At 35.6% G+C, this 10,299-nt stretch overlaps 1 pseudogene; it reads right to left on the bottom strand.

The window, feature by feature from the left end:
- Positions 1-4,146: 4,146 nt before the first annotated feature.
- Positions 4,147-10,299, bottom strand: LOC113737672 (G-type lectin S-receptor-like serine/threonine-protein kinase RLK1; annotated as a pseudogene).

Raw genomic sequence — 10,299 nt, 5'->3', positions numbered from 1 at the left:
AATTAACTAAACAAACATAAGAAAATTTAAATGAACATTCAAATCAAATAAACAAAGCATATAAAAATATATAAACACGTAGGAGCACATAAGAGCACGTAATTGGCACTGAAATAATAATAATAATAATAAGGGTACCTCCCTTTTGAAGTGGTAACCAAATGGAGTCAAATTACCCTATTTATACTCAAAATGAACAAAAGAATCATGACACCAATTTAATTTAAAAATAATAATAATAAAAGTACCAAATTCACCATAACATGTCAAATGTAAATAAATTTAAGAACATCTAAAAATTACAAGTTAAATATACTCAAAAGTAACATAATTAGCTATTAAAGAAAAGAAACAATCATAATAAAAGAGGGTCAAAATTCACTAGGGACTGAATTGCAAAATTTAAAAACTTTTGGGGACAAAAATTATATTTTTCCAAAGTTTAGGGGTCAAAATTAAATAAAAGATAAAATTCAAGGACCAAAATGCAATTAACTTAAGGACCTAAGTGAAAAAAATTTAAAATGTTTTGGGCCATAGCAAAAATACTTGAAAGCACAGGGACTGATATGCAAAAACGTTTTCTTATTCCTTAACAAATCATGCCACTGAGCCATCATTTTTATTTCTTTGGACCAAAACTACCTAAGCCCAGCCGAAAGTTCAAGCCAAAACACACAGGCCAACCCGTCTTCTATCACTCAAACCCAACCAAAAATAAAGCATGGGCCTAACCTTCTAGCCCAACTAAAACTCCCAAAAAAAAACAAAGGTCCATTCCCCAACCCAACCAAAATAACCACAAGCCCAGCTAAAAAATAAAACACTAGCCCAAGCCTCCTTTTTTTTCTTTCTTTCTTTCCTTTCTTTTTCCTCCACTCCCCATCCGTTTCTTTTTCTTCTTCTTCGGCCAACTGAAGAAGCTTCAGCTGGTGGCCATGGCAGCTGTTGCCGCCGGAACGTCGCCGGCCACTGGCGACTTTTTCGGTCGCCAAAATTTCTCAAAATATACCTCCCCACTCCATTTTTCGCGTAGGTTCCATTTCCGGAGTTAGTTTTTACAAAAAATGAGCCGAAAATGGTCAAAATGCTAAGAAATCAGTTCAGTTTTTATTTTTTTAAAACCCTCACATCTTCACCAAAAATCATAAAAATTATGTCAAAACCCTCCTGATAACTTCTACAATACAACTATAATCTTAGTTTGACAAGTAAACAACATAAAAAGGCTAGAATAAAGCAAAACAGCCCCCTAAAATTCGTTTTTTCCATTTTGGCATTTTCACAAACACTTGACATGCATTCATGGGCCTGTTTCTTTTTCCTTAATTCTGTGCATGACTTGTTCCAAAAACTCAGCAACCCAACAACCAAGGAAACCAGCAAAAGCAAAAAAAAATTAAACAATGAAGCATGGATTTAACGTGCTAAACAAAACTAAAAAAATTACCTCAATGTAGGTGGCAATCCCTTGGTTGAAGTTTCTGATGCAAAGCTCCAATTATCCAACCGGTTGTTGCCTCTCTTTTGATGTTTGAAGTTGTGTGTGAGTGTGTTGTGTGAAGTGAGCAAAGAAAAAGCCGAGAGTGAGCTGGGAGGACGAAGAGTGCCTTTCTTTCTTTTTTTCGGTTGAGAGCCAAGAGAGAGAGCCGAGAGCCTCCCTTCTTTTTCTTGTCTGTTTTTCCCAGAGCCAAAAAGAGAGAGAGCCGAGAGATGTATCTGGAGAAAGAGTGTTGGGTCGGTCAAAATGATGGTTTTTTCTTCATCATGAAAAGAAATGTGCATGGGCTACAAAAATGATGAACTTTTTACCAAAATGGGAAGAAATGTTCATGAGGATGAGGATGGAGTGTGGAAATGGGTTAATAGTGGCTTTGGTGAAACAAAAATGATCAGGATGATTTTTTATTTTCTTCTTTCTTTTTTTTTTTTGCTTTTATTTTTGTTGTTTTTGTTTTCTTTTCTCTTTTTTTTTCTAACATAAACCTGCAAAAATGAGAAAAATGCACATTAAAACGCAAGAAAATAAATAACTCATTAAATAAAAAAATTTTGAAAAAACATTAAAAATTGACAAATTTTTGTTGTCTACAGACTTCCTTCAGGAGCGCAATCTTTTTGGTTGAGAAGTAAAGCGATAAGTACATCTTGGTCTTTGATGTGCTTCATTATCGTTTCTATCATTTTAGACATGTTCATGACTTGTTTTTCCAAACTTGCAGTGTTTTTCATCACAGCAGGCATTGCGAAGAAAGCAGAAGATGTTGCGGAATCTTAAAGGAGTTTTGATTGAACAATTTCATGAGAAGATGTCGATCCAATATTTGATAGGTTATCTTTATGCTTAGAAAGTTTGGATCCAAATCCAAATTCAAGCAATGGTAAGGGTCTTCTCGATTGAGGCAGAAACATTCATGGGTCCTTGTAAGGGAGAAGAGATCATCGGTGATATTGAACCAAAGATGGGTATTGATGCAGATGGAACCTCTATACTATTTTGGATAGAAGCTCTTGTTATACTTTTTGTCATAGGTCCAACAGCACAAGTATTTGTAGTAGCGTGTGCAACATCATTAGTAGATTTGGTATCAACAGCCTTAGAACGAGTAGCCACAGATTTGTTGTTCTTCGGAGCCATTGATTGATGTAAGCTGCTGAATTTACAAAGAGAAGAGATGGAGGGCAAAGATGGTCCCACTAGGCGTGCCTGAAATTTGTACGCGATAAAATTCAAGTTTGCAAGAAAATTATAAGACAAGAAAAATATACGACAAATATGAATTATATGAATTTTAAGAAAATATGTGAGTTACAAACTCAAAAATTTTCTCTAAGTTGTATAGAGTTTCCATCGATTCTTCTCCTTAAACGTTAATCCAAGGGCTTGGCAGCTTGTTCTTGGATCGATCGTCGAGTCCTTCAAGTCTTGATATAGAAGATTCGAAGAGTTTGATAAACTTGAACCCTTCAAGATTCAAGCCTTGTTATGAGGAAGACTTGAAGAACTTGAAGATGCAGAACCTTCACAGCCTTGGAGTTTCAAGAAAATATAGGAATATGAGATGTGTGAATTTTAGTAGAGAGACCCCCTATTTATAGCTATAGAATAGGGTAGAATTTGAAAACATGTATGCCACTTTACTTGTCTTGCAAAACATGCAATCATATTAGCACTGTACCACTTTAAATATTATCTCTTCATTTTGTATTTATTAATAAAAAGATAATATTAATAAATATTTTCTTGATTAGCCAGACTTGTAGGGGCATATGACATGGCACAATTAAATTGGATGAATTGTTGCAGTACATAAGACATATATAGATTAAATAACTCTAAATATTATCTCTTTAATAAAGAAATAATTATTTAGATATTTATCTATAATTTTACCAAATCATATAAACGTGATTGGCACAGATGCCTTAATATCGTTAACTAGTTAGAATACCTCAATTTGACATATGGAGAAACATGATTAGCTGCTGAATAGTCAAATTTTCAAGTGTGCATGACATGTTCAATATCCAATTGGATAAAAATAAACCATAGAAATAATTTATAGAACAATGGTAATTTTTAAAATTAATTAAAATCTCATTGTCTACAAATATATTAGCTTTATAGCCTGTTATGCAAAAGCAAATACTCAAATTATCAATAACTCTTCATAATTTTTTTTTTGCAATATGAGAATTCAACTCCAGAACTTTTAAATGAAATAAGAAAAATTAAATATGAGATTCAAGTAGATTTAAATTTTAAAAAATAACAACAATATCTTCATATTTTACGAAGATATGATATATAATTTTAGTAAATTATTAATTTATGATATGAATGACCAAAAGGTTAGGTAAGGTTTTTAAAAAAAATAATTATCTTATTATTTTATCAAAATTGTTAATTTATCTCATTAGTCCAAGTGGAGACTAAAAATTTTTTTATTTAATAGAGACTATTAATTTATCGAATATTTATTGTAGTTGATGCGGTATTTAAATCATAGACAACGGACGATAACATATGTGCTCACACTCTTAAGACCCTAGAGAGTCAATAATAATTAGGCCCGTTCACGTTAAATTCACACTTTTCCACAATACTGGTATTACTATGCAAGTATATTAGGTTAGACACACAAATCAGGAAAGCTGACCATTCTGCGTACAGGATAAGCAATACAGTACCACCGTCACAACAGAATGTTTGCCTACAAACAGAATCTTATTAATACATTGGAAAAAAGCAAAAAATGCAAAAACAAAGAAAAAACGGGGAAAACAGCATAAAACTCTCCCAGACATCAAAGTAATTGGCCCAAAGCGGTAAAGAACAAATCTCAGCTCTTGGTGGAAAAAGGCTAGGGACATGGGGGCACCATAACTTCCACAATTCCTTCAAGCATCTGGCTCATCTTCCTCATTTTAGGCCTAAGAGATGAGCTTTCTTGGATGCACCATAAAGCAACCATCAGAAATCTCTCTAGCATCATTTTATCTTCTAGAGCCTCTGAATCATTTTCAACAAACTTATCAAATCTTCCTTCTTGAAAGCAATCCCAAGCCCAATCAGATAAAATTGGGTATTCTCCTTCACCAATGTTTTCAATGTCCTCCACACATTTGCGGCAAGAAATGATCTCTAGTAAGTAGTAACAAGACGCCCCCACGTGAATGGGCTGGTGATTGGCGCCTCTTCCTCGGGACCGTTAGGTCCTGGGGTCGAACCTCCGCAGCAACATCGGCTTCTCCGTGCATCTAACGTGCTAGATCTAGTTGGGGCGCTGGGCCGGGCCGAAGTGGGATTAGTTGGGTCGCCTTTACGGACTTGACCCGGACACCCACTCCGTCGACAAAAAAAAAAAAAAAAAAAAAAAGAAGTAGTAACAAGACACCAAAACTATAAACATCAACCTTTGCAGTGATTTGGGTGTTCCTGTACCATTCAGGAGCAACATATCCTTTTGTTCCTCGGATACTAGTCATTGTTCGACTCTGATTGATCATCAAAAGTTTTGCCAGTCCAAAGTCGGAAATCCGAGCATTGAAATGTTCATCCAGAAGTATATTTTGCGGCTTTATGTCACAATGTATGACCTGAGTTCTGCACTCTTCATGAAGGTACACAAGTCCTCTTGCAATCCCGATAGCAATTTGGATCCTTAGATTCCAACTAGGTTTTGGATCATGTAACAGCAATCTTGCAAGAGTTCCATGGCTCATGTACTCATACACCAATAGAGGATGTTGTCCATCATCACAGAATCCGAGCAGACGGACCAAATTCTTGTGGTTAGTCTGACCAATTGCTGTCACTTCAGCTCGAAATTCCTTCTCAGCATCTTTAGCCACTCTGTCTAACTTCTTGACAGCAACAATACTGCTTTTGGAACTGATTTGTAACTCACCTCTATACACAATGCCAAAAGATCCCCTACCCAACTCATCTTTGAATTCGTTGGTAGCTTCAACAAGCTCTTTGTATGGAAAAATATGCAAGTTTATATCCCCAGCCTCAGTTTTTAAAGGAAATATGATCTTCTTTTTCTGGTATATGAGGTAAACACCCAAACAAGAAATGGTAATGAATGTCAAGTTTACCAAGAAAGAGGTGCCAAGAAGGATAGATCCCACAAGTATCAAGGTGCCTCGGTCCTTTGGCCTTGATTCTACTTGAAAACCTTGAGGAACAATTGATGCTGGAGGATTTGGATATACTGGAGGAGCATTACCATCACTTTTGCGAAGTTTGATGAAAGCTTTCGACAGAACAGAGTGTCCACCCTCCCATTAGAAAGTGGCAGCTTCTTCTTCCAACAGCTGTTGTCTTTGAAAATGGCCACAGCACAGAAACAATCCTGCAAGCAAGCTTGTTGACACACTGTTTCATTTGAAGGATTTATTCGCTCAAAGTCAGAAAGTGGCCAATCTATGTCATTGACAACCTCAAAATCATAAAGGTTTTCGGCAGAGCCCTCCTCTACTTCACCATAGCCAAGAGAAGATTTTGGCTTGCAGCTGCCGTAACTGTCATCTGGATCAAGCAATATATACCCTATTGGACACGCACAAACTGGTCTTCCATGTTCGAGGTGGCAAACGCTGTTAAATCCACAAGCTCCACTCCCCTTTTCTCCAGCAATTCTGATACATATATTATCTGGCTTAGACCAAAGAATTGTCCAGTTTTGGTTGCCAGTATAAGTCCTGGGATGATAATAATGTGTGAAGACCCATCAAAATCTATTGTTGCCCTATGATAGTTTTCTGATACTGGTGGTAATGGAATTGAAATTGGATTGAGCTGTTTTGTTTGATTGTTCCTTTTCCTTATGTACATCGCTCCTCCGCCATCAAAAGTAACTTGGTAACCAGAATTGAATGCATCTGTAGAATCAGAAGTCTGACCATTGTAGTAGGTAGCTTCATCATCCACGTTCGTTGGCACACTCCTGGTAACAAGCACTAGATTCCCGTAATCATGAAAACGGAGATAAAACCTTCCTTGGGAGAAGTTTGTTGCTGACTGTCGAGAACAGAGAGAATCGCCAGTTACCAAATCTTGATATGGCAATATTTTATCAGCGGGAAATCTAAAGCTTTCCCAGAGCCAGCTATCGTCACTCCCCTTGAGGATGAAATTGCCTGTATCATTCATAAAACCATGACCAACTTGACTAGGATTAGCACTCCAAAGTTGTAAGCCTCGAGGGTCACGGAGCACAAGCCCTGTCTGAGGATCAAGCTTTACAGTCGATCCTCGTGGCACTGGATTCGTTGAATAAACAAACCAAACTACATTTTTGTCTGGTATCTTATCATACCATATCGAAAACAAGAACAGATCCTTATCCTGAACTTTCTGGAACCCGAATGCAAATTCGCCAGAAGGTGAGAGCCAAGGACTAGCAGATGTTTCCCCTGCAGTCAGAGTACTTCCCATAGTTACAATACCATTTTTTTGAGAGAAAACAGAAATTGGGAAGAGAAATGCGAAGAAAAAAATGAGTTGTATGCATAGGTATGCCATGGCAATAGACAGTATAGCCCTGGTAGGGAGAGCGTACATTGCATGTTATTATATACACGGAACAATAGGTCTAAAGACTCAGGAGTCAACTCTGCCTCTTTGCCTCAATTTCTATCACCATTTCACACGCATATAGCTGGAATCCACATATATAGTCCGGTGATCAAGATTGAAGGTCCGTCAATGTGGGGTTCTTTCATCCTTGAGGGTTCATCGATCTGTAAAAACTTGGGGCTACCAATTACAATGCCAAAATTTCATAAATATTAATGTTGTAAACTCTTTTTTTTTTTTGACCAATGTTGTAAACTCTTTAACGCCGGAAGATTACAGCAAACCGTGATTTCTATTTGAACTGCTTATGAAGGCTTCAGGATGAGTATCGAATTGTCAATCAGCCTCTCAAAGCATAAAGTCAGTCAATCAATAATAGCACGGTTCATCTTCATTAGTAACTCACAATAGTTTGCATGTAGAAATCAAAAGGTACTATGAATAATGCATCCAAGAAAACTAGTAATATTCAAGAAAATTTCTGGGACATTCAAGAAAATTATCCGGTTAAAGATGCTTTGTTTGATAAAATAGTATCAAAAACTAAATTGCCCTGCAAATTGAGATCTATTGGCCAATTTATAATTGAATGAAAGAAAAAGTTAATTTCAATATGATCAATGGAAATTTTTGTAGTAAACATAAACTAAAATAACTCAAAACCAAGAAAAATGAAAGGCATATCGTATGAAATGAAGAACAAAATTGATTAGTTAAAAAGTTAATTTCTAGATAAAAATCAAGAAAAATAAGTAGACTTATACATAAAAGGGTCAAAAAAATTAATGAGCAGAAAAACTTAGTTTACAAATAAAAAATGAAGAGAAATATAAATAGTCATACCATAAATGCTAGGAAAATTTTTTATGAGAGAAAAATTTCATATGTAAACAAAATCCATGAAATTTAAAATGGTTAGAGTTTGAGAAAGGGGAAATTTTTATGAGAGACAAGTTTATTATAGAAATAAAAAATTTAAAAATTGAACATACTCATAGCAAGAATCAGACGAAAGATTTTGATAAGAGAAAATTTGGTTCTAAGCAAAAATATGAAGAAAAAGAATAGTCATACGGTGAAGGGAAGAAAAACCTTTTGAGAGGTAAAATTTAATATCTAAATAAAGATAAGTGGAAAAATGAAAGTTTTTTTAGCAGTAAAAGGAAAGAAAAAATTGATGACTAGAAATATTCATATCAAAATAAAGAATTGAAAAAAAATTCAAATTAGTCATAGTATAAATGCAAGGAAAAACAATTGACAAGTGAAACCTTCAGTGTGTAACTGAAAATCAACGAAAATAGAAATACTTGTGGATAAAAGGACAGAAAAGAATTTGAAGAGAGTAAACATTTTTTTGAAGAATTTGAAGAGAGTCAACTTAATATCTAAAAACGAAAAAAATTGAAAATAAGTTAGTATAGAAATCAAGGAAAAAAGTTTGATGATGAAAAAATTTCACATTTCAGAAAAAACAAGGAAATGTCCTACATTGGGATAGAACAAGAGAAAGGAATAGTATATAACCTTCGACCCATAGGTTACTAAATAATTTCAAACATTACAACTCATGAGTTCAAAATACTCATGATTTCAACTCAAAAGTTACTTGGACCAATTCGTAGGGTTAGGGCATTACAAATGGTAACAAAACGAATCTCACAATCTTTGTGTAGGGTAAGCTTGAGGCTAATAGTGTTATGGTTCCGACTTTACAAGAAAGTGCAAAAGAATTAAGTGCTGTGCAGGGTTAAATATCATGTTCGATGGGGCCACCTCTAGAAGTTGTGGGACTAAGTGCTATGTTGGACAGAGGCCACCTCTAAAGTTCTACGAGTCACCTCAAAAATTTACACATGATTAGGTGGACAGTTTAGATTGTAGTTGATTTTGTGAGAACGCGAAGTTTGACTAGATGGGCAGTTTGAATTGTAATGGCTTATATGAGAACGTGAAGTTCTAAAGGTGAGAAGAGTGAAATGTCTCACATCAAGATAGAACAAGAGAAATGGTGGCTGTCAAACTACCAAAGATAAAATTTATAATGATACCTACTCCCAAAACTGAATGAGTATAGTAGTGAGTAGGGTCGTTTCCACAGGGAACTGGTAGATTTATCACACACAGATAATTGGGGGATTTTTAAAAGAGAGAAAGATAAATGAAACAAATTAAAGACTTAAAATCACTAAACGAACAATCACAATGAATGCAATAACTCAAGAATGAAATAAACAATTAATTGACACAACCTAGTCAAGGAGATAATCTCGGCATCGGTTCACACAATTGATCATAGATACCAGGGATAATTCACACGTTCACAAATAAATTGGTTCTAACAATTTAGCAACCACCAAACTCCCAATCTCTCTTTAATTATATGGTAGTCCAGAGACGCTCGTAAACTACCCTCTTGTAAAATAGATAACCCCAGAGATGCTTGAAGGATTTAATCTAATTACAGTTTTAGGAATTAGAGAGACCCAATTCTAGTTAACAAACACACATGCAGGTTCATTTAAACTAGATTAATTATTCCTACGACCCAAATTAGACTGCTTGCGAGGCAATGAAATTGGTACCGTTCGTCACTAATTTAAGACATTCAAGTGATACGCATCCCTGTTCTAATTGGCAATATATTATTTAGACAATTGAACAACTGGCCATATTGATTCAATAAATCCAAACAATAATAGGCTGTTCAAACAAAGAATAATTAAATACTCACAAACGCAGAATTTAGAATAAACAAAACGATCTCACAATTATTCGTGCTCCGGGCCTTGATTACTCCTCAACTAGATAAACGATCTAGCCTTGCCGCATAGTCACGAAGCAATTGAAGGCTTTCATGGAGTTTAGCCGATTGAAGTAAAGAGCGGCACAACCGCTAGTCTCGAACTCACGTATAAGAAGGAAAAAAGATAAAGACAAAAGATGAAAGACCCTAGTCTACTGCTGTCCTATTTAAAGTGTTTCTGCCGCACACTTGCTTTCCGACTTAGAGTTTGTTTCTCAAAAGGATTGCTTTCTTATTTCCCTTATGAATTGTTGCCAAAAGTCTTTTTTGCAAAGGTTCCTAATCCCACGTAGGTTCAGAATGTATCTCCAAAGAAAGGAAGTAGCTCCAGGGATAGGACCCGTGGTCCGTCTTTTTCACGCAGCTCTGCGTTATTTGGCGTAGGCACGCCAGAGAATGCCTAGTC

This window comes from Coffea arabica, chromosome 1c, assembly GCF_036785885.1.
Source record: "Coffea arabica cultivar ET-39 chromosome 1c, Coffea Arabica ET-39 HiFi, whole genome shotgun sequence".
In the NCBI taxonomy this organism is placed as follows: domain Eukaryota; kingdom Viridiplantae; phylum Streptophyta; class Magnoliopsida; order Gentianales; family Rubiaceae; genus Coffea; species Coffea arabica.
This window is presented reverse-complemented; position numbering and strand designations above follow the sequence as displayed.